The following is a 23,165-nucleotide window of genomic DNA, read 5'->3' as shown; positions in this document are numbered from 1 at the left end:
CTGTGAGATGCGCAATTGGGAAACGTGAGTATTCGTACATTATAACCAGGATATACTTGCCAGATTGTAACGGGCCAAAGAAGTCCACTGCGACATGATGCCACACACCATCCGGCAGTTCAGACATTTGGAGAGGTGCAGGGGGCTCCTCTCGACTCACCAACTGACACTGTGGCCAGTCCTTCAGTGTAAGTTCAACCATCTGATCAAGCGTCGGGAACCAGACTCGCTCCCGCAGCGCCCTCTTTTTTTGTTCAAATCTGTTTTATTTAATTTTACAGATACATACAAAGAAGCATATCTTTGCGCTGTTCATGCATGATGCCATGTATCAACAATAAAATCGTATTTTCATTGCATGAAAGTTGAGCCCAGTAACATACACGGCGCATTCACCACCCCCAATTGATTACAAGGGCAACATACGGCTTCTTACATTAGTACGATGCTTCACAGGTCGGTGACTGGCTAGCTACGGCAGTCCCATTAGTACAGTCTTTCAGCTGATTCAGCGTGGACTTCAGAACAGACAGTGTAGAATACTAACAATTATGAACAACTAACAGACTCAACGCAGACCGGTATTGGTACCCCTGTCTCCCTTCCCCCCGCCCCTTTTCCCGCCTCTCCAACAACACGTCCCAGCATGTCAGATTAATTGTTAATTTCTCTCAATGGCGACCACCGCTTTCTTCGCATATAACTATACAAATCAACTCCCACATGAGAACATCACAGCTGCACACGGTGAAAGACTCCAGTATCTACCCTGCGTCCCCGTGCTCCCCTTCAAGCTGACCCCCTTAGCACTCTTCCCCGGCCCTCTGTAGCGCCTGAAGCAAAACCTCTCATTGGGCGGCTATGAGCTCCTTCCGCAACCCCATCGTTTCCTCCCTCCTGATGGCGGTTCCCTCTGCTCTGGCCCACGCAAGAAGTGAATTTCTCCATGCTCGCGCGTGGGGTGGGTCTTGTGCCTTCCATCTCTTGGTGAGCAATCTCTTAGCGGCTATTATACCCTGATCTATAAACCGGGAGGCTACCTTTGTGGCCGGGGTTCTGCGGAACAGGTGTAACAGGTATACAGTCCATTCAAACGGTAAACTACGGCCAGTGCTTACATGCAGTAACTCGCTGATTGTATGCCAGTAGTTATGGAGCCGGTGTCAGCTCTTTTGTGTAGGAAGGTGGATATCTGACTACGGTTACCCCCAACTTTTTGCCTAGTGTCTAGCTGGTTTTTCGACTTAGTTGGCCTGAGATCCTGCCATTCAGGGTCTCAGGCTGTCTGCTCTCTCTTTAAAATGGACTCCATGTACCCTAGGTACATTCCCAATTGTCAAGTCAAGTCAAAATTTTATTGTATAATTTGTTAAAATTATCACAATACCACATGTATAAATAAAAGTATATAAAGTTAACAACCATAAAACATCTCATCATTGTCACCAAAGTCCCATAAAACTTGTTAGATACAATTGTAAAAACTTGATTCAAGCATGGGGCATTATTTCTCTGTAAAATCTGAGTTATCTATTTACACGGTTTGTTTTCTTTATTACTTTTTCTTAAGGGTTCCGATGTTACGGTCTTCCTGCTCAAGCTGCTTCAGGCGAATCCTTACTGCACCCAAAAATTTGATTCCCCTACATGCCAGGATAATGGAGGATCCTCCCAGCCAACTTGTTACTGCTTGTCTACAAGTACGAATTTTTAGGACATTAAAAATTTGCTTTAAATACCGTAGTCTCAAATCCAACACTGCTGGGCATACACAAAAAATGTGAGGTAGAGATTCATTTTGTAACCGCATAAACGGCATTTTTCTGTTTGGAAGCTCTGTTTCCAGGAGGGGAGTAGGTCTTTTGACATGTGATGGTCCATCCGATAGTCCGTATAGCATTTCTTTAGGAACCCGCTGAAATGAGAGGATAGGTAAGCTTGTGGTTTTAGTGATTTATAAGATGCTATAACTGTCCACCCATGCCTACGTTTGGCCAATGAATTTTTATCTTCCAAGAAGGATTTCATTTTGGCTGCCTTGTTAATTAAGCTACTTAAACCGGCTTTATCCATCCTTGTTTCCCAAGATGATTCTAGATCGAGTTCAATCAAGCAATTTTGCAGGTGCTTTCCCCAGGCACTCAAGATTTTATTATCCGCCTGGTGCGTAATTTCTTCCCAGCATAGATGGTCCAAGGACTCCTGATTTGCAGAACGAAATTTGTTACAAAGCTTCACAAAGCCGCTCATGCTCCGGAAGTTTTGATTTTGCAGGCCAAATTCTAGCCGTATCTGCGATTGGGAGGCAGATTTTGGCAGATTAAAAACGGCTTTATAGATTTTAGTCTGCATTGTGTTTAATAAATCAGCCTCCTTGCCTTGCCAGGTAACCAGCCCATAGGACAGGGTGGGCAAAATTTGCGCGGCCATGACCTTCAATAGATGGTTGTAATTGGGATAGTCCAATTTGGATTTCAGTAACCGGTATGCAAAGATTAATGACTGAGCTTTTGCTTTTATTACTGCTTTTTGCTCTTTATGTTTCAGTCCTTGCTCTATTAAAATACCCAGATATTTATATGATGGTTGTTCTTCTACCGTTTCTCCGTTTGCCATCCATTTAAAGTTGAGTTTACTTGATTCCACTAATCGGACAACCTTTGTTTTACCTTTGTTTAGTTCCAGCTTTTCCTGTTTTAAATAGTCCGCTAGTTTATTGATTGCTCTTTGTAGACCGATTGGTGATTTGCTCAATACTACTATGTCATCCGCGTATTGTAAAAAATTGATGGGATCGTTGGCCAATCTCGGCGGATGACATTCTGCAGCAACCAAAACTTTACTGACGTCCGAGAGGAAAAGATTGACGAGGCTTGGGGCCAGCACACAGCCTTGCTTTAAACGTCAAAATCCTTGAGGTAATACTGCCACCGTTGCCTAACTTGACTCTTACCCATGTGTTGTTATACAGGGTGGCTATGGCATTTAACATGGGTTTCGGGAATCCCCAGGTTATCAACTTTGCCCATAGGCGCTCTCTGCATACCCGGTCGAATGCTGACCTTATATCAATAAAGCAAGTGTATAGTCTCGAACCCTCAGTTAGTGCTTTTTCCATTAAAAGTGACAGACAGGCCAGGTTTGTGATGGTGCCCATTCCTTGCCTGAACCCTGTTTGAAACTTAGGGATAATATTAGTTTCTTCTATCCAATCTTGTAGCTGAGTTAGGATACAGGAGGCATAGAGCTTGGCTTCAACCTTTATTAGGGATATCAGCCTGTAATTAGCGGGGTTGCGACGGTCTCCCTGTTTGAAAATGGGGTGAATGATGTTCCCTAGCCAAGATGCGGGAACTTTGTTTTGAGAATATATATAGTTGAATAGGGGAGTTAAGGACTCTGACCAGAAATCCGGATCGGTTTTAAAGAGCATATTTGGCAGCCCATTTGGACCTGCAGCTCCTTCTGTCTTCAGTCTTGTTATTATACCCCTCAGTTGTTTTTTAGAGGTTAGAGGAGTTTCCGTGATCACATTTACTTCTTCCTGGTCCTCTTTGTCTTTAAACGTCGGAATTTCGTTTTTTGTGTTTTTCCCGTTATCCAACTCTCTACCCCGCTGCCTATTGGTATTGTTTGAAACTGTGTTTCCATACAGTGATTGCACATGGTGGGACCAGGATTCCTCTCCTACCCCTGCTTCTAGCTGAAGGCTTGCTCCTTTGTTTAGGTCATTAATGATTCCCCAAAACTCCCTGCTATTCGGCCGTTTTCCTGCGCTCAATAGCTTATTCCAAATGGTTTCCTTGTACGTTCTCTTTGCAACCCTTAGTGACTTCCTGTACATACTCCTTGCTTCTTTTAGTTTGCAGTTGTTTATGCTGGTTCCCATTTTTTTTCTATGAGCAGCTGCTCGGACCTCCCGTGCAACACTTCTCTTTTTTTCTCTTAGGTCCAGATTGAACCATGGCTCCTTCCTTGCCTTAAAACATCCCGAATTCCCTGATGCTGCTGGGAATTTGTGCAAGAGGACCTGAATCAGATGCTCCCAGTTCTTTATACGTTCTTTGTCGAGCTGGGTGCTTGAATTGGACGTGTGTTGTTTTACAGTGACCAATATACTTTCCAGGCCTCCCCCACGCCATTTTAATTTCTTTAGATTGAACTTCTCGGCATGTTGTAGTAAGGACGGCAGAGTTTGCAGTGCAGTGAGAGAGATGTTAATTTTAGTTATTTGAGGGAAATGGTCACTTTCCAAACGCTTGCCTATTTGGAATGATTCTATGCTAGAAGATAGGACCCTGCTTATTATTGTGAAATCAATTGTTGAGTGGACTTTACTGCTCAAGTAAGTGATGCCTGCCGGAATGTCGCCCCTTGCTTTTCCATTCAGTATTAATAAACCTAGGTCTCCCAGGTCACGTACTACTTTTACTACCTGTTTTTCTCCTAAGAGATTGCTGTTAAAATCTCCTGAAATAAACATCGGGCATTGCGCGTATGATCTCTGTAATACTTTTATCAAAGATAATAAATTTACAAGTTTCTCCTTCTGGGTTTTCCTCTCCGGGTTGATATAGATGTTAAACACCAATAGTTGCCATTTCTTGTTTCCTGTTGGTGAACGATCGGTAATTTTGATCACTTGTACCCAAGAAAGACCCACGTCCAGTTGTATTTTTGGGTTACGTAAGTTGACAGTCTGCCTCGTGGATGCCCGAAGGGAGATAATCTTTCTGCCAAAATATGGTGTTCTTGGAACCCTGCGATTGGCGAGGGAGAGAGTTTCCATGATTCCTGGATCAGGATTACATCTTGTTGCTGAAAAAAGGTGAGTGTGTCATTCTCAAGAGCCATGTCATGAAAACCATGAACATTCCAGGAACAGAATGAAATACTTTGTGGCATTGTTTTCTTAGGGTTTTGTTTCTGCCTTTGCACACGGTTAGAGTTGTTATACTCAATGTTAGGAATTTTGATTATTCAGGATCCTAGGCAACCATGACCAGTCCGACTGAGCTGCTGATTGCTGGCTGATACATTGTTTGCCTTCTGGTGATGTGACGCTATATCCTGTTGTTTTAATTGTCGGCGTTTGACCTCTAGCTCCACGTAAGCAAGTAATTTGTCTTTCCTTCTAACCTGTACCTTTTTTTGAGTTGTGAGATTTTTCTAGTAGTGGGTAGGGATATCTTGGACGCTTGTGCTGCAACAAGATAATACCCCATACACCAAACTGAGTTCTTGCGGAATAAATCTTGTCAGCCAGGTCCTTTGAATCCCACGTTGTTACGGATTCTTCAATGTCCATATTGTGGGCACTCGTTTTGAATTCCACGGATACTAGATCTTGGGTAGTAATCTCTTTGAGATCTGCTATTTCCTTAAACAGTTTTAGCAGATTGCCTCGATTTAGGATATCTTGGTGCCCCTTTGTTGGATAATCAGGCACAAATGACAGCTTGGATTCAAACGCCTCTGAGTAGTCTTGAGAGACGTTAAGATGTTTTAAAGAAGCTGGTCTTTGGGGGAGAGCGTCATAAGTTGCCGGTTTATTACCACTCCTGAGAGCTGATTGTTGCTCTTGTTCGTCCATCCTCTCCACAGATTTACCGTTGGTTATTTGCGTTGATCCTGTCTTTAATAACCTTTTTGGACCAAGGGGGAAGGCCCCAAGAGATAGCGTACATTTACGTTTGTTTCCCATAATGGTAACACTCAAGGGGTTTGGCCCGATGTTGTTTCCTGAGTTTATATCCTCCTCAAGTATTTCGGTTATTCTGATTTCCGATTGTTTTGGCGCTGGCTGCGCATTGCTGGCTTCCTCTCCCTGCCGGGGCTTCTCGCCAATTGCGCTGATTTTTCTCGTGTTGCCTGCCAAATACGATGAAGATGTTATTTGGGAAGGACCTGCATAACCAGGCTCCGTTGTGAGGTCGTTTTTAACTTGTTGTTTACCATTACACTTTTTCTTGGGAGCCAAGGATGTTAGACTCTGTTGGATTCCGTCTAAAGGGGAAGATTTAGTTATTATGCGCTCTTGTGAGGGTGGACAAACGGTTTCTCTAGAACCCTGCCAGCCTTCTCTTACTAACTTTTCTGAAACTCCCTTGATTGGTGGTGCCAGGACTCCCTTTGTTTCGTCCGGAGATATTCGACATTTTACCACCTTTGGAGTGACTTGTTTGAATATGGGGAAAAGGATTCCGTCATCTGTTTGTTGTTGCTTTTTGTTCTTTAATCTGGCCTTCCTTGCCTTTTTCCTTTCCCTCTTGGTTGGTTTTCCCGCAATGAGGAATTTATTTGTGAGCTGAGTTATATCCCTTTCCTTATCTTCGATTCCTGGAATTGTACCTATTATTTCTTGCCCTGGGACTTCTGATAGATTACTTTTAGCGTTTCCTGACGTGTCGTTGGTGTTTGAGGTTAACATAACTTGCTTGGAGTAAATTTCAATGCCAGGATTGCTTGTTCGGGTTAATTTAACCTCCTCTAGGATGTCTTTTAGTGTGTCCGGGAGACTGGCTAATTTTTCGATAATGCTCCCACAACCACAACTAAATTGGAGTTTTTCGTTCACAACACCAAATTCTGATTTCTCTCCGTTAATCAAATGGGATGACAGTTTGTCCAATTTCGTATTTATTCCAGAAATATGTCCTTCAATTAGGTTGATGAGGTCTATCTGAACCTCCAGTTTGTCAGATTGATAATTCAGCACCTTTATTGCTTGATCAAGGGTGCCTAGGAGGGTTTGGGCCCATAAATTTCGAAGGATTTGATGGCTGATCTTTATACCAATTTTGCGTCTCGTCTGGCTCCGGGACTGGGTCCGTTGTGCACACTGACGAGATTGTAATTGGCGCTGTTTGACAGAGATGGTTTTGGAGATTTTGATTTCTTGGCATAATACCACTGTCATCCAGGGTTAGCCTTTTTTGCTTTTTGGTGCATGGAGTCGAGACCACTATGCCTGGGCTTATCTGATGGTCATTATTGCCCAGTTCAAAATTAGGAGCTGGCTCTTGGCAGTCAATATTTTTTGATAATATTTCCACCAATTCCTCAAGATGACAATCGGAAGTTAAAGCGAGAGAATTATGCCAAGAGTCAGATGCTCGGAAGGACAATGTTTGTAATTTGCTGGGTTTTGGGCTATCCTCCTTGAAGCTTTTGGATTCCCTTACAGGCATCATTTCTTTGCTTTTCACTGCCAGTGAAGCTAAACTGTTCCGGTTATCTTGTTTTGCATTAACCGACAGATCTTGTATGCTTTCCTTTTTTCCTGTGCTCTTTATTAATTCCGTCACCTTTATGGGAGTTTTGGTATGATGCACTTGAACTGTCGCTATGGCCTGGTTTGGATGGTTTGTAAAAGTTAGCTGAGGCTGAGGCTGCAAGGGTTGAGACCCTGTTACATCGTTTTTGATATCAATCCCACTCTTGAAACTGGGAGGTAATACCTTGTGTGGAACGATAGGGGTTGGTAATTTGCTAGCCTCAACTGTTGGTGTCGATGAGTAAATTGCTGACAGCGGGTCCTTTAGATAGAAAAATGTATAGAGACGGGCCTTCCGCCTTGAGGTAGAAGTTGGTTCTGGGGTAGGTGCTGAGACTAGCCTCTCTCTGGGGCACTCACTGGAGCCTGAAAATCCATTCTGCGACAGAGAGTTAGCCTCCATCTGTTCTTTTCTGCAATTTAGCTTTCTTTTAGTTTTTTTGTTTTCCGTCGTTTGCCGGACTTTTCCCGATCTCATTCCCGGGTTAGGCGGGAAAATCCCCTAGATGCCTCTGCTTGCCACTGCTGCACACCGCAACTGGGGTGCTAGAAACGAGCTGATTAATCAGGCCGCGGATACTGCCAGCGTGGCTCCTGGTGACTCCGAAAGACTCCAAATGCCTCGAGTACCTGTGGGGACTCGACTCAGCCCAAATTGTCCGCTCTTTTTACACTCCCTCCTGACCCCCTGCCAGTTTCCAGTGCCGCCTGAGCTGCCCTATCGTCACCCTCGGCAGACTGACAGCACTAGGCAAGCGGGGTGGGAGATTCTCTAGCGGGGAGCAGGTAGGATGTTACGTGAGCCTTTTTTGTTGCGGGGACGAGGAGAATTGGGCCTGGGCTCCTCAATGTTTTTTTCCTTGAACCCCTTGGTGTGCACCGCAGAATGCACAATCAACGGCCTACGGGACCGCCGCCCAGAACAGCGATGACCACTACCGGGCGTGGCGCGGCGCTGCCGGGTGTGGCGCTGCGGGAGGGTCCGGTTCCACCCCCCCAAACCGGGGGACGAGAGGCTGCAGCGGCGGCCGTGCAGAAACAAAGTCAAGCCGCCTGCTCACCTCTGTTCTAACGTTGTTCTGCCGGTCTTCCGCTCTTCCGACCCACCGACCTCTGCACTGTCCACACTGTCCAGGAGAAGATTGATACCAGCCCGTACAATCTCCGTCTCCGTCTCTGTCTGCGTCCTTGTCTCTACCTCCGCTCCGCAGAAAAAACGCCAAAAACTGAACACGGCTCGACAGCGTCACCTTCCTGTCTCCCGATCACTTGCTGAATACTGCTCTTCACCCACCAGAGTTCCCAATTGGTAAGGATCACCTTATTGGACCCTGTACAGTGTACCCTAGGTACCCAGGGCAGAGGTGTACCTTAGGCCTCCCAGGGAATGTATTATGCCACCCCTGGTCTGGCCTCCCAATCAGACACAACTGGCTGATCACTCAGCTGGGGCAAGGTCGTGTAATCACCCCTTGCTTAGATATAGTATACCTATATCTACCCTTAAAATAGACACATGTGTACCTATCAGCCACTCCTATGGCAGGCCTTAACAATCCTGGAGGCAGAGTGCTTGGTAACATGTGAGATGGTGCTCTAGCATGAGCTGAGCCTGTCTGCAGCTTTCGGAACCATGTCCTTATAGCTGTTCTATGATATAGCGTACCATATACTCTTAAAGTGCCTTATAATCTTAAACGGTTATGGTAACTATGGTTTGGCTTTATCAAAACATGTCGTGTAAGGTGTCTAAAACTTTGGAATAATACCCCCATACCATTTCTGGTGATGAGGATATTATTCCTGCTTGCCGCGTCTGTCCGGTTGCTTGCCCGTTGGCTAGCGGCCTTTGTGACGACACACCTTGAAATCTTCACTGCTGGTTTGGCTCCTCCAGACTGGCTCCCGCTTCTTTGCAAAAGAGAAGCACCCCAGACCTTCCTGGTCTGCACCAGAAGCAAGTCCTCCGTTCTTCGTGGGCTCCACTTGCCAAGGCTTGATGAGTCCTAGTTCGACTTCGACGCCGCCGACAGCAAGAGCCTTCGTGGGACAGCTTGCCTCCTGGTCCTGGTCGTCCTCGTGTCTCCTGGTACCCGTGGCTACAGCGACAAGCTTCACCCTTCACCTGCAATCTTCACGACATCGCCTTGTTCCTTCCTGGTTCCACGTGGTCACTGGCTAGTGACCTTGACTCTGTCCCTTCTGCTTGCAGGTATCCTCCCTTCTTGATCCCAGCCTTGGGATCCACCGGACACTCTTCACTGACTGCCTGTCAGCAACCTTCCTTCAGGCATCCATAGAAGTCCACGACGAAACCCGACGCAAGTTCACACCTATGCACCCGCAGCCTGTGGGCTAGGTAACTTGGGTACTTCGGTGCTCACAAGGGTAGTGACTATCCTAGGGTCTAGTTTCCGAGTCTCGACTCTCTAGCTGCTTCAGAAGTGTCCTTAAACTGTTAATTTCTAACTGCTAGTAATTCTATCGACTTTTACGCATTACGCGTGAGTGTTTTCACTCTGCACCTGAATCCCGTGGGCCTCCCACTTCCTAACTGATGCTAGTGCGCGTTCCTGTTTCCACAGATATACTCCGATGGCTCTCTACAAAGGAGTTATATGTGAGAAATGTAGGTCCAACTCATTTATTATACCTGCTACTACTAACAGTATACAACCACCCTGCCAATCTTTAAATGAGGAATATGTTGAGAGAGGATATCTGATCAATGCACGTTCCATTATTAAAAATAACATCTTTTTTCATGATTTCGTGACAGCTAGGAACCCACCGTGGGTGTTTGTTACAGAAACCTGGGCTACAGATTCATCTGGACATGATCTCCTTCTAGCCATCCCCGAGAATTACGCTCTTCATAGACTAGATAGAGCGAAACGCAGAGGTGGTGGTCTAGCTATTCTTCATCAGTCACGGTTCACATGTAGAACTAAGGCTCTGTCAAAGCCTTCGGACCCTTTCGAGGCCCTACATTTTTGTATCGCATCTTCGCCTTCATCGTCATTTTCTGGGATTTTGTTGTACAGGCCCCCTGGGCTGAGATCTCAGTTTTGTAATGACTTATTTAGTTTATTAGAACCATATGCTGGCAAACCGCGCCTTACCATCTTAGGGGATTTTAACTTTCATTTAGAGGATATTACATCTAAAGACACTTTATCCCTGATTGAACCTCTGGAGGCTTGTGGTTTCAAACAGTTGGTGAAGGAACCTACACACAGAGCAGGTCATACTCTCGATGCAGTTTTCTCAAATGATTCCCGAATCTCGTCAGGCTTACCAGAACATCTTTACCGTAGTTGGTATAAAGCTGATGGATCTTCCTGTAAGAGAGTATAAGCGAAACTATAAAAACATCTCCAATGAATCCCTGGCCCCGTTTTTTGATTCTCAATCCCTGACCTTAGATCCAGAGAAGGCAGCCTGGAAACTAGACAATCGTATACGTGAGGCAGTGGATACTCTAGCTCCTGCTACCCCTAGGTATGCTGCAAGGCGTAAACCTTCTGCCCCGTGGTTTGGAGAGCAACTTAGGCTGATGAGACAAGGCTGTAGAAGACAGGAAAGGCAATGGAGAAAGACATGGGACAATAAGGATAGAGAGCGCTATAAATGCTCCCTGAAGATCTATAAATCCTCTGTCATTAAAACCAAACAAGATTACTTCTCCAACATCACTATATCCTTGACCTCATCGAGGGAACTTTTTACAATCGTAGATTCCCTCTGTTCCCTACAGACTCCTGATCCTGTAAAAGGCTCACAGGAGTTCTGTGACAACATTGCTAGCTTTTTCCACACCAAAATTGTGGATATTTCCATGCATTTGGAAACACAGAAGAATCTTCTGGAAATACACACAACTACAAATTTGGCAATACTAGAAACCTGGCCAAAGGACCCCGATAAGATTCTCAGTAAATTTCCCCTCATTATCCTTGAAAATCTTAACCTCCTGCTGGATCGGACGAAATCTTCCTCTCCTCTGGATCCCTGTCCTCTCAAAACTCTGAAAGAATGTAGGGACACCCTCCTACCCCATATCTTGGATGTTATGAATAAGGCCATACAATATGGTGTATTTCCCTCGGCCTGGAAGAGAGCCATTGTCAAGCCGCTATTGAAGAAGCCATCTTTGGACCCGGCAGTGCTAAAAAATTTCAGACCAATCTCTCTCTTGCCGGCCCCAGCGAAAATGCTCGAGACGCATCTGAACAATTGTCTGTCGGCATTCTTGGAGTCTTCCGGCTATCTTGACCAAACTCAACACGGGTTTAGAAAACTACATAGCACAGAATCTGCACTCGCTGTTGTTACCAATAACATCAGGGTGAATGTAGATAAAGGCCTGACCACAATACTGGTTTTATTGGATCTGACCGCCGCATTCGACACCCTCTCTCCCTTGGTCCTAACAGCTCGACTAAGGGAGATGGGTGTAGAGGGGTCCGCCCTTAACCTGTTATCCTCCTTCCTAGACCTCAGAGAGCAGAGGGTCAAAATGGATAATTACCTCTCCCCTGTAAAGTCTTTGCAATGTGGAGTGCCACAAGGGTCGGCTTTAAGTCCGACCCTTTTTAACATCTATGTGGCCCCACTTGCTAGACTAGTAAGATCCCAGGGGATGGAGGTGGTGTCGTATGCTGACGACACGCAGATCATGGTGTCCTTATCACAATCTATCAGCACTTCGGCATCTGGTTTTAGGAGCTGCATGCAATTGATTGCAGATTGGATGACCCTCAACTCTCTAAGGTTGAATGGTGACAAGACAGAGGTGCTGATCTTTGGTAAGGATAGGGATGCCTGGTCGAATGAATGGTGGCCGCCATCATTGGGGACCTGTCCAACCCCCTCACAGTCGGCAAAGAATCTGGGGGTCATCTTTGACACAGAGTTGGCCATGAACCTCCAGATAAATAGAACTGTAGCTACCTGTTGGGGAGTTCTAAAAATCCTCCGTAGAATAGTTCACTACCTATCCCCACAAGCAAGAAAACAAACAGTTGTAGCATTGATTGGGTCTCGTTTAGATTATTGTAACGCACTATACACTCAGATCAACAAGGGATTGCTGCTGCGTCTACAAGTAACTCAGAATGCAGCAGCAAGATTTGTTCTGGACCTTCCAAGTTCAGCCTCCGCCACTCTGGCTAGGAAGAATCTTCACTGGTCGCCCATTGAACATCGCATTTCTTTTAAAATTGTTTGTCTAGTCCACAAGGCACTCATGGCAGGATCGACGGATGGATTAGGATCTTTGCTGTTCCGATATGTCCCTGGCAGATGTCTCAGATCTGCACAACAGAATCTTCTTGTTATTCCCCCCACCAAGAAGACAAGATGGGGAGCGAGAGCCTTTGCATCGGCTGCTCCGCGTCTGTGGAACGCACTTCCCCTTGAGCTTAAGGCCATCTCATCCTTACCCCTCTTTAAGGGAGCCCTTAAGACCTGGCTCTTTAGGAAAGCATATCACTAACATTGCAGCACTATTCTAGTTATTATGTTAGGCGCCTTGATGCCCTTTGGGCTGAGTCTAGCGCATTATAAATTTAATTTCATTCATTCAAATTTAATTTCATTAGTGTAGTGTAGCCCCAGCGATTCCCTAGGCCTAGGCCTATCCTATTTCCGTGACAGTGGTCCTTATACCACTTCTTTAGTATATGGTTTGCGTGGCCCCTAGGGCCTAACTGTATTACTTACCTGTGTGACTTAATGTATGCTTAAATAAGCCTGTGTTGTACTTACCTCGAATCTCATAAAGAGTGCTGAGGGTTTGACTAGAATAAATACACTTTATTTTATATATATATCTGTTGTGGTGTCCTTTCATTTGGTATTCAAGGGATTATATATGGTATCACAGCTGGCTTCACATGCCATTCAGAGTTTAGCCTGCTCTTGTCCATGCTACCACTAGGATAGCTGGTCTATAAGGTTGACTTTACAACCAATCACCATAAGGGTTGTTTGGACTGATATAGGGTGTACACTAGAACTAGTGACATCATACATCAGGCCAACTTCCCACACATAGCATGTGGACTATACCCACCCCCGGTTCGGTGCACCTGGGATACACTGCATCCGTGCGGCGGAAATACCTATTGAGTCCCGCAGCGCCCTCTTTGTTGCAACAATACCTCTGTGCCCTTCATGCGCTAGGTTGATGACTCCTTGGCGCAGCTGTTTCGGAATGATGATTTGTTTGTCCCTTAGTATAAGACCATCTGGCGTCCAACAGAGCATGACAGATTCGGTCCAGTGCCGTGTCATGTTCTTGCAGTGTCGCGCCATAGACAAGGATGTCACTGTAGTTCAGCGTGTTGGGAATGTGATGAATTACCTTCCTGATAGCCTCCTGAAAAATCTCAGCAGCAGATGAAACTCCAAAACTGAGTCTTTTGAATCTGAACAGGCCTTGATGAGTCGAGAATGTGGCGATATATCTCGATTTCTCGTGAAGCTCCAGCTGATGATAGCCCTTGTTAAGGTCTAGTTTAGAGAATATCTGCGCCCCGTTGAGTGACGCGATCATGCCACTGATGTGAGGTCCTGGGTGTCGTTCTCTTTCGATGGCGGTGTTGGATGCTCTCATATCTACGCAGAGACGCACTTTGCCAGGTGAGCCCTTTTTGGGCACTACAACCACTGGAGAGACCCAGGGAGTGGGTCCTGATGTCGTCTCGATGATGTCAACCTGGAGAAGGTTCTGCAGTTCCTCCTCTATAGACTGTTGAAGGTGAAATGGAATTTTTCTGTGATGTTGTGCTATGGGAGTCACACGTTCATTTATGTGCAGTCGAACCTGACAGTGCGCCATCTTTCCAAGTCCGGTTAATAGCTTAGGAAACTGGTAAACTATGTCAGGTTCATCATCAACTTTGTACAAAATTTCAACTAATCGAAGTCGTTCCGCCGTTGGCAAGCTAAGAAGACAATCTGCTTCAGGACCATCAATGACATGAATGCGGGCTGGAATAGTCCTGTCTTTGTATGTGAGATTGGTCGGGAATTGTCCCAAACACGGGAGAGGTTCCTTTGACATCCAGGTGTACACGCGCATGGCAGCTTTATGCAAATGTGGTGGTGGATTCATTTTCTTGTATTCTGCAACTGAGATATAGTTGAGAGATGTTCCACTGCCCAAAGCAAACTTGGCTAAGTGAGTGTCCATTTTAAGGTGCAATTGCGGGTATTTCTTCAATCGGTCCGGATCCACAACCATGCAGACATACTCATCACTGTCTTGCGATATTGGTGACAGCGACCTTGACTCACGAGATTGCGATGGACGGGATTGGTATGTCCCATGAGAATGGCGGCTGGACTGTGAAGAACCAGTGGACGAATCTCTGCGGTCCCACACCGCTTTGGCATGATGTCGAGTGTTGGACTGTCTGGACTGTCTGTAATTGTCTCCATGATTGTCTTTGCGTGGTGCACCGCACACATTCTCAAAGTGGTTGTCCCTGCCACACTTCCTGCATTTTTGGCCTAACGCGGGGCAGGTCTCCGTGTGAGGGAAGTCATATCCACAACGATAGCATTTAAGCTGGCACTCCTGTGTTTTGTCAGTACGACTGGTACTGCGACGACGGCGATTTGAATAATGAGACTGCACTTTGGATCTGGATGATCGTTGCTTTGCAGGGGGAGTACCTTTTAGTGTTGCGAGATTGGAGCCTAAATGCTTGTTCATGTTTTTCGCCTCTTCCAGCTTCCATTCTCTTGGCATGTTCTTCTGCCTGATCGTGTACTTGCGTCATTTCTTCAATTTCATCCAGAGAGTAGCTTTTCTTTAATAGGCGTCTACGTAACGACTCAGACTGACATCCTTCTATGATTCGCAGGCGAAGGGCGTCTTCCGTGGTGAAGGAGTCAAATTCACAGTAGCGAGCTAAACGTCGCAGTCGCGTAATGAAAGTACTCATGGGCTCATCTTTTTCTTGAGATGCCAGGTTGAATGTGTACTTTTCATAATCAATGTTTCGTTTGTGAAGAAACTTTCTGTTTAGAGCGTCCCGCACATTGACATATGTCGAAGCAGAGTCGGCCGGAAGTTCCTTTATGATCTGACCAACGTCTTTCCCAATTAAATTGTGTAGCGCGAACAGTTGCTGCTCTTCCTCAGTCACATGTGACCCTTTCATGAAGTCTTTGAAGTCCTCTAGCCATTCTTGCCAGCGAAGACTCATGCCTCCCCCCGATATGAGGACTAGGGGTTACGGCGGACGTAGGAAAGGGACTCCGAGCACGCCAAGTCTTTGTCCACCCATTTGCGCGGTGGACGTGGATGACGCCGGTCCAGTGCTGGTACTCGCAGAGGCAGGACTCTGCCTTGATGTGGGTGATCCAGACATTATATGCGACTGTGTAGAAGACAGTTGACCAATTCCTTTGTAGTGACCAGTCTCGCACTGGAGCCCTCGCAGCGCTTGTCACTCAGTTTAAATCAGTATATGTGACACTTATCCGCACATGGATATTGTGTAGACACACCAGCAGGGAGCCCAGGAGAGATGCAGTCCACGTATTATGCTAATGTGGTATTGTAATGGCATTTAAACCATGTAATAATCCTTCAGAAGAACATTTGCCAAGGATTGCAGCTATTTTCATCTATTTGCCTGACTTCAAAATGGCCGCCGAGCACTCCTCGCAAGGGGATTAGTGGAGATGCCTGACTGAAAGATGACCGCCGTGAGATCTCGCTCCTCGCGAGAATTGCAAGCCCAACTCACACGGGGGCAGCAGGTGCAGCAGCATGGACACAGACAGGCAGCGGTACCTGAACGCTGATGAATTCGGCCACCGGGCGCCTCACAGGACTCAGCAGTCCTTCCACGACGGCAGCAGCAACACGGGCGCTCACGGCCCAAACCACGCGACTGGAGTGAGCTCCCGGGGCGCGACCAGCACGATGCACCTTCTTAGGGGTGGGCTCCCGGATCGCGATTATCAATGCAGCACCACAGGATCAAAACGCGGCTGGGGCGGACTCCCCAGGGCGCGGCAGAGCTCCGAGGCAGCGGAGCCAACGAGCAACGTGGCAGGGGCACAACGCGACCGGGGTGGGCTCCTGGTCCATGAAACAGCACAGCTTCGAGGCAGCGAAGCGCACCATGTAAGGGAGGCAGGGTCCACAACCACTCCTCGTCGCCAGTTGTAGTGTCGTAGGACAATAATCACGACACCGACACTTGAGTATTCTGGATGCTCGTTTATTCTCACTTCTTTCCTGTACCCTGCTCCTACTCTATCTGACTCTCCCCGCCTTTGCTCCTCCTCCTCAGTCCTGGTTCCCCTCCCAACTTGCGTGCTGGTCCTAGCGCCCAGCATGTATCACAATCTTACAGCGGTGTGATCCGCCCTCCGGGCCATTGTTGAACTCTGTTTTAAGGGTCCTGAGGACCGCGGCAAAGAGCCTGGCCCTGTCAGTGTGAGCCCAAATACTTTCAACAACTGACGTGTGGGGTGCTGTGACACAGTGGACCTGGTGCCATGTAGGGAGTGATGTGTTGTGTACGTGAACGGCCAAGATTGGGTGGGAGGACATGAGACGAGGGTTGCATACTGTGACCTTCAGCGGCCTACTGGTGGTGGGCTGCCTGTCTCTGGGACACTCTACCCGCCTCCCCTCCAACTGTGGACCTCAGTTGACAGCAGCATCACTGTAGGAGCACTGGGTGGACTGTCCTCTTTGTCTCCCCCTGGGCACTCTCAGTGCGACCGCCCCCTGAGTGCCTGTTGGAAGCGCTGCGGGAGACCATGCAGCCTGCGACGTGACCGGGTGGCCAGTTTATTACAGGCTGGTACAGGATGGTGTGTGAGCTGCTCCCCTTGGGGTGGAAGGACACTCCTGCCCTGCACAGGGGTGGTCCCTGCAACTCTGCATGACTGTGGACGTTTGGAACGTCTGTGCTACAAAGCGCCTTGCTGGTGCTGAAATTGACGTGGTGGTGGTTTGGTGGCTAGTGCGCCATGTAATCCTACTGAGACCCAGCCATGTCCTCAAACAGCGCAGTGAAAAAAAGATCCTTCGGTTAAGGACATCTTTTCAAAATCTACTGCTAAGAAAGTAGAGGGGACGCCTAGTCTACAGCGCTGGACCTTTCTGCAGACGATGCCTGAGCAGGTGAAATTGCCCAAGATGATTCCCCCATTACCAAAGAGTTCCTGGAACACCTGTTTGTGACGCCTGCCGTATAACTTCAAAGGGCTCAAACGGGATATTTCGACCAAGATTAAGGAGATCCGTCATGATGTGGAGCGGTGGGCCTGACAGTGGTGTCATTGGAAGAGGGCCTGGATGCGCAGGAGGAGGAGTTGGAGGGCCATTGCCAGGAGTTGCTGGCAATACGTGACCAGAACTCAGAACTCTGGTACCAACTTTAAGACCTTGAAAATCAGTCCGGTCATTCTAACATACAAATTAAAGGCATCCCTTTACAGGCGGTATAAGGCAGTCTCATAGACTTTTCACTCATCTCTTTAAACATGTGGCCCTTTCCCTGCGGTACCAGATCACTCTGGATCGTACTCACTGTGCTGGGTGACTGGCTGCCGCGCCGGGGCAACCTCAAGACGTATTACCTGCCTCCATTACTAACGGCAGAAGGAAGTTATCATTGAGGCTGCCCAAGAACTGAAAATCAGCTACTTTGAGGGTCTCCAACTGTGGCTCGGCCAAGATCTTCCCCCAATAACAATGCAGCGCCGGAGAGCCCTCATACCCCTTCACGGATCTCCTACAGGCCCAGAGCAATAGATATAAACGGGGACATCCCTTTAATTTCCAATTTGTGTGGCAAGAGGAGGTTCGAGTGATACGCACTCTTGAGGATGTTGAGTGCTCCCTGATACACCTCCTCTGTCACTCCTCCTCTGTCACAGATCCAGTACTTCTCCGGTGGAGCTCCTTCGTGCTGATAACGAATCCCTGTTGGTCTTGCCTATGACATGGACCGTAACTATTGATCTCTGGTTGCCCCCAGGCGGGGGACCTGTTTGATCTGCTGTTCCACTTCTTTTGTCATCTTTCTATCTTTTTCTGTTCCTCTTTCCCCACCCTTAGTATGGATAACCCTGCATCCTACCCATAGGAGGCCCGGGACGCCCTTCTGCTGGTGGTGTAATGACATACCCCCTACATGTATTTGCATGGTACTGTCCATACTTACTCAACGTTCAGGGCGTTAATGCACCTGCTAAATACTTAGCACTCTCCTTCCTAAAAGACACAAAATGCGACATTTGTATGTTACAGGAAACCAACCAGCTCCAGACGTGATTGGTGATTGGCGAAACATCAGCCCTCATCCTCCTAGACCTCTCGGCTGCCTTCGACACGGTCTGCCATGGCACTCTAAAAACACGCCTCCAAGAAGCTGGTATCCAAGAGAAGGCCCTCGACTGGACCACATCCTTCCTCTCTGGCAGATCCCAGAGCATCCGCCTCCCACCCTTCCGATCCAAAGCCACCGACATCACCTGCGGCTTCCCCCAGGGCTCCTCCCTCAGCCCTACGCTGTTCAACATCTACATGGCCCCCCTCGCACAAGTGGCCCGCCACCACAACCTCAACATCATCTCCTACGCCGACGACACTCAGCTCATCCTCTCCCCCACCAAGGACCCGCGCACTGCCAAAATCAACATCCACGACGGAATGAAGGCCATCGTCGACTGGATGAGGAGCAGCCGACTGAAACTGAACTCGGACAAGACGGAGGTCCTCATCCTCGGACCCAACCCTTCGGCCTGGGACGACTCCTGGTGGCCGACCACTCTCGGGACAGCACCGACACCCACCGACCACGCACGCAATCTAGGATTCATCCTCGACTCCTCCCTCTCCATGTCCAAACAGGTCAACGCCGTCTCCTCCTCCTGCTTCAACACCCTCCACACGCTTCGCAGGATCTACAAGTGGATCCCGACCGAAACAAGAAGAACGGTGACACAGGCCCTCGTCAGCCGCAGGCTGGACTACGGCAATGCACTCTACGCCGGAATCCCAGCCAAACACCTACGACGACTACAGCGCATCTAAAATGCCTCCGCCCGACTGATCGTCAACGTCCCCCGCCGCAGCCACATTACCCCCCACCTGACAACCCTTCACTGGCTCCCCGTCGACAAGAGGATCATCTTCCACACCTGGAACACCCTACCCACCCAGCTACGGCAGACTGAAGACTTACTCGCCTTCAGAAGAATCCTCAAGACCTGGCTCTTCGAGCAGTAGCGCTACTCCCCCCCACAGGTAAGTAGCGCGCTTTACAAATACCATGATTGCTTGATTGATTGATCACCAATACTTTTCATCTGGGGTGGCCAAGAAGGCTGGGGTGGCTATCCTGTTTGCTGGGTTTTTATGGAGATCCTGGGCAGGCTTTTAGCATTGCATGTCTTAGTCCAGGACATTAGATGCACTATAGCCACAGTCTACACACCTAACAAACGTCAGGAAGCTTTCCTTAGGGACTTACTGGGTCGACTGTTGACTTCCCCAGACAAGGACTTAGTGGTGGGTGGAGACTTCAATGTTGCAAATTTATGCTCATAGGGAACGCTCTACCCTGAGGGTGGGATAGGTCGGGGGACTTACATCAGGGGCTAGACATTGTTTGGAGGAAGCAGGATTAACGGATATATGGGGGTACAAACATCCCACAACTTTAGACTACACTTTCTTCGCAGCTGCCCACCAGACAAATGGCTGTATCGATTATTTCCTTACCTTCCCCAGGGTGACTCGGGACATGGTCTCAGTAGACATTAGAGTGGCAGCTCTTTCCGACCATTCTCCCATAACTGTGACTCAATTTTGGAGGGTTCCCGCCGGTTCCCCCGGTCTGGCGGCTTAATGTAAAACTCCTCACTTACGACTAAATAAGATCAGATACCCCGACAGCCATAACTTCCTTTTTGAAAATTAATGACACACCTGATGTTGCTGCTGCCACATTGTGGAAGACGTTCAAGGTTGTGATCAGGGGCCATTTCATTGCCCTGGCCAGAGTCTATAAAAGGGAGAGGTGGTCCAAACGTCACCAGCTGGAGTCACAGGTCAGGGAGCTTGAGGCCACCCACGTCCTATCGGGCTCGATGGCAGTCTGCCGTTAATTGACGACTGCCTGGAAAGAGGGCCGAATACGCCCTGCTTTGCATTCACCTGACATATTATGCTGGTGGTAACAAGGTTGGGGGGCGCATGTTAGCGCACTGCCTCAGAGCGCAGGTGACTGATCAGAGAATCCTCAAAATACAGGGAGCGGATGTGCGACAGCAGGACGATGACACAACAGATGTATTTCGAGACTTTTATGCAACCCTCTATACGTCAGAAACCCTGCTGGAGTCTGATGTGGAGGCGTATCAATCCCAGACGCCCCACCCCCCACTGCTGCCACAACTACGTTCATTGCACTGGATGTAGATATAACTTTGCAGGAAGTCCTAGCACCCATTCAAAAGCTACAGCCTAACATGGCACCAGACCCAAACGCCTATAGTGCTGAATTATATAAAGCTTTCGGCCCGCAGCTTGCTCCGGTCTTAGTGCGGATGTTTAATCCCATCTGGCCAAGCACATGGAGTCTGGCAATGTACCCGTATCACTAAAGAACAAGTTACTTACCTTCGGTAACGATGTATCTGTAAGAAACATTAGTTAGTTAGATTCCTCACCTTAGAATATCCCCAGGCGTCAGACTGGATCCGGAAGATTTTTGTAGCAATACCCCTTGCGCGTCGCTAGGCGTCGTCTGCGGCTCCGCGTCCGTCGTTGGCGTCGTGTGCCGGAATGACGTCGTCTGAGTACTTAGACGCCGGCCTCGCGCGCTGACGTCAGTTCTTCTTTTTTCCGCGCCAGTAAGCGCCGATCCGGGAGAGCTACCCCTTTAGTCAATTTTTTTTTTTTTTTTTTTTTTTTTTTTGAAGACCTTTATTGATAGAGAAGGGGCAAATACAAGTCAACAAGGAGCCCGGGGGGGCTCACACATACGGTACATTACAACTTACTGAAAACACAGAGGATACATTACAGAAGGACTGAGGTCTAGTTTTAAAAGTTTTCCTTGTAGGATAGACATAAGCAGGATATCGTAGCACAACAAGTCAATACTGGTGTTAAACAATCAGGATAGATAATCTTATAGCAGTAGAAAACACCAGAGTCGCTGCGTGGCACCCAGAAAGGAACGTCTGAACCCCAGGGAAGGAGAAAGGACAAAGAATAGAAGGCCCATAGAACAAAAAGGAAAAACAAAAAAGAAAGCAACCCCACCCCCCAAGTGCCCCCCACCCTGCACCCCTGCAGCTGGCTACGGCCTTTCCCCCCCTAGCAGTGTGCCTGTCGCCCAAGAAAAGGAGTCCCGAAATATAGAAAGTAAGAAAAAGAGAGAATCCGAAAACTCTCATAAAATTGAGAAAGGTGGGGAGGAGCCCACTATTCGTCCCCCAGCTCCGCCATCTCGCACCCATAATAGCAACAGTAGTCTAACACCCAATAGTAATAACATGCCCGGTATGACGAGAGAACTGGGGTCACAGCAGCAGCGCGCAGGGTAAGTAAGGCAGCAACACCCAACCGAAACATCCAAAATATCAACAAGGAATCTTCAAGCCATGATTGATAAGCGTAAGCCCCCGCAATAGTCTTCTAGCACCACCGATACATGTCCCGGTCACTCAGAGAAAACTAGTTCCCCGGCTGCCCCACCCACAAGAACGGTGCAAAACATTTATCAACGGAGGAGGGCCAACCCAAGAGAACAAAAGAAAAAAATCAACAGAAGTGTATCCGGCCATCACCTCCCGGACCCCCATGCAAACCATACCCAAAGTCCAGCGTTCTCGTCAGTCCAGCACAGTCCCAGGAATGTAGTTACCGGTATCAGGGCAAGAAAAAGACAAACTCAACCCTGACCCCTACGTGCCAGTGCGCCAGCATAATGCAGTTGCGGCGTAGCCCCGTAGAGTAGGAAGAGCATCCGATGTGAACACTCAGAGAGATGGCAACAGCCAGTAATCGCCATCCAAAGCAGGACAGTGTTATCCCCAAGAGTGCAGTACGGGTAGGCGTACAGTGATAGTCCACCAAAATTGGGCAACTCACTCCCGGGCAACATGTTCAAAGTAAGCAGAGCGATCTTGTCAGCAATACCCGCTGGCGGTGGTAGTCCTGGCATCCGACGGCGAACCTCTAGGTTCCGTCCAAATATAGAATGCACTGTGTCCTCCATAGTTGCGACAGTCCGAGCGGCGGTGATGTTAAGTTCACTCACAATCAGTTCCTCTACGTCTCCCCGGAGAGGCTGCACACGACTGCCGAGTCCTGGGCTCGGCGATCCGCTCCGCGCACAGCCGCCCGTCCGGTCAGCCAAGGAGAGAACGGGCACAGCGTCGTCCAGCCGGCGCTCCAGGTCACGGGCGTTGGAACAAAAAGCAGCTCGCATAGCGGCCAAAGCTTCCAGGACGTCGCCGATACTCACGGGCATAGCGTGAGAGGAAGAGATGCCAGCTCCCTGTCCCCGGAATCCGCAGGCGTGTGGCGACCCTCGAGCCCAGTCTTTAGCATACATGTCCAGGCGTCGTTTAGTAGGTCAGCTCCCAGAGAGGCAGCGCCAAACCACAGGGACAGGGCAGCAACCTCCAGCCCAGCGCCACGCACAGGGACAGCACAGTGACGGTCCAACCAGGCGCCGTGTATAAGCGCCGATCACTCAATAAAGATGGCCCCTTCCATTACACTTCGTAGCGAGAGATCAAAGAGGAACTTCCAACAGGGGGGGATACATTTGTTGCATCGGTGGTGGTAAAGCAGCGTAGCGGCGAGACTCCAAAAGAAACTGTTGCGCTA

This window comes from Triturus cristatus, chromosome 1_1 (assembly GCF_964204655.1).
Source record: "Triturus cristatus chromosome 1_1, aTriCri1.1, whole genome shotgun sequence".
NCBI lineage: Eukaryota > Metazoa > Chordata > Amphibia > Caudata > Salamandridae > Triturus > Triturus cristatus.
The sequence above is the reverse complement of the archived record's forward strand: the minus strand, read 5'-3'. Positions refer to the sequence as shown.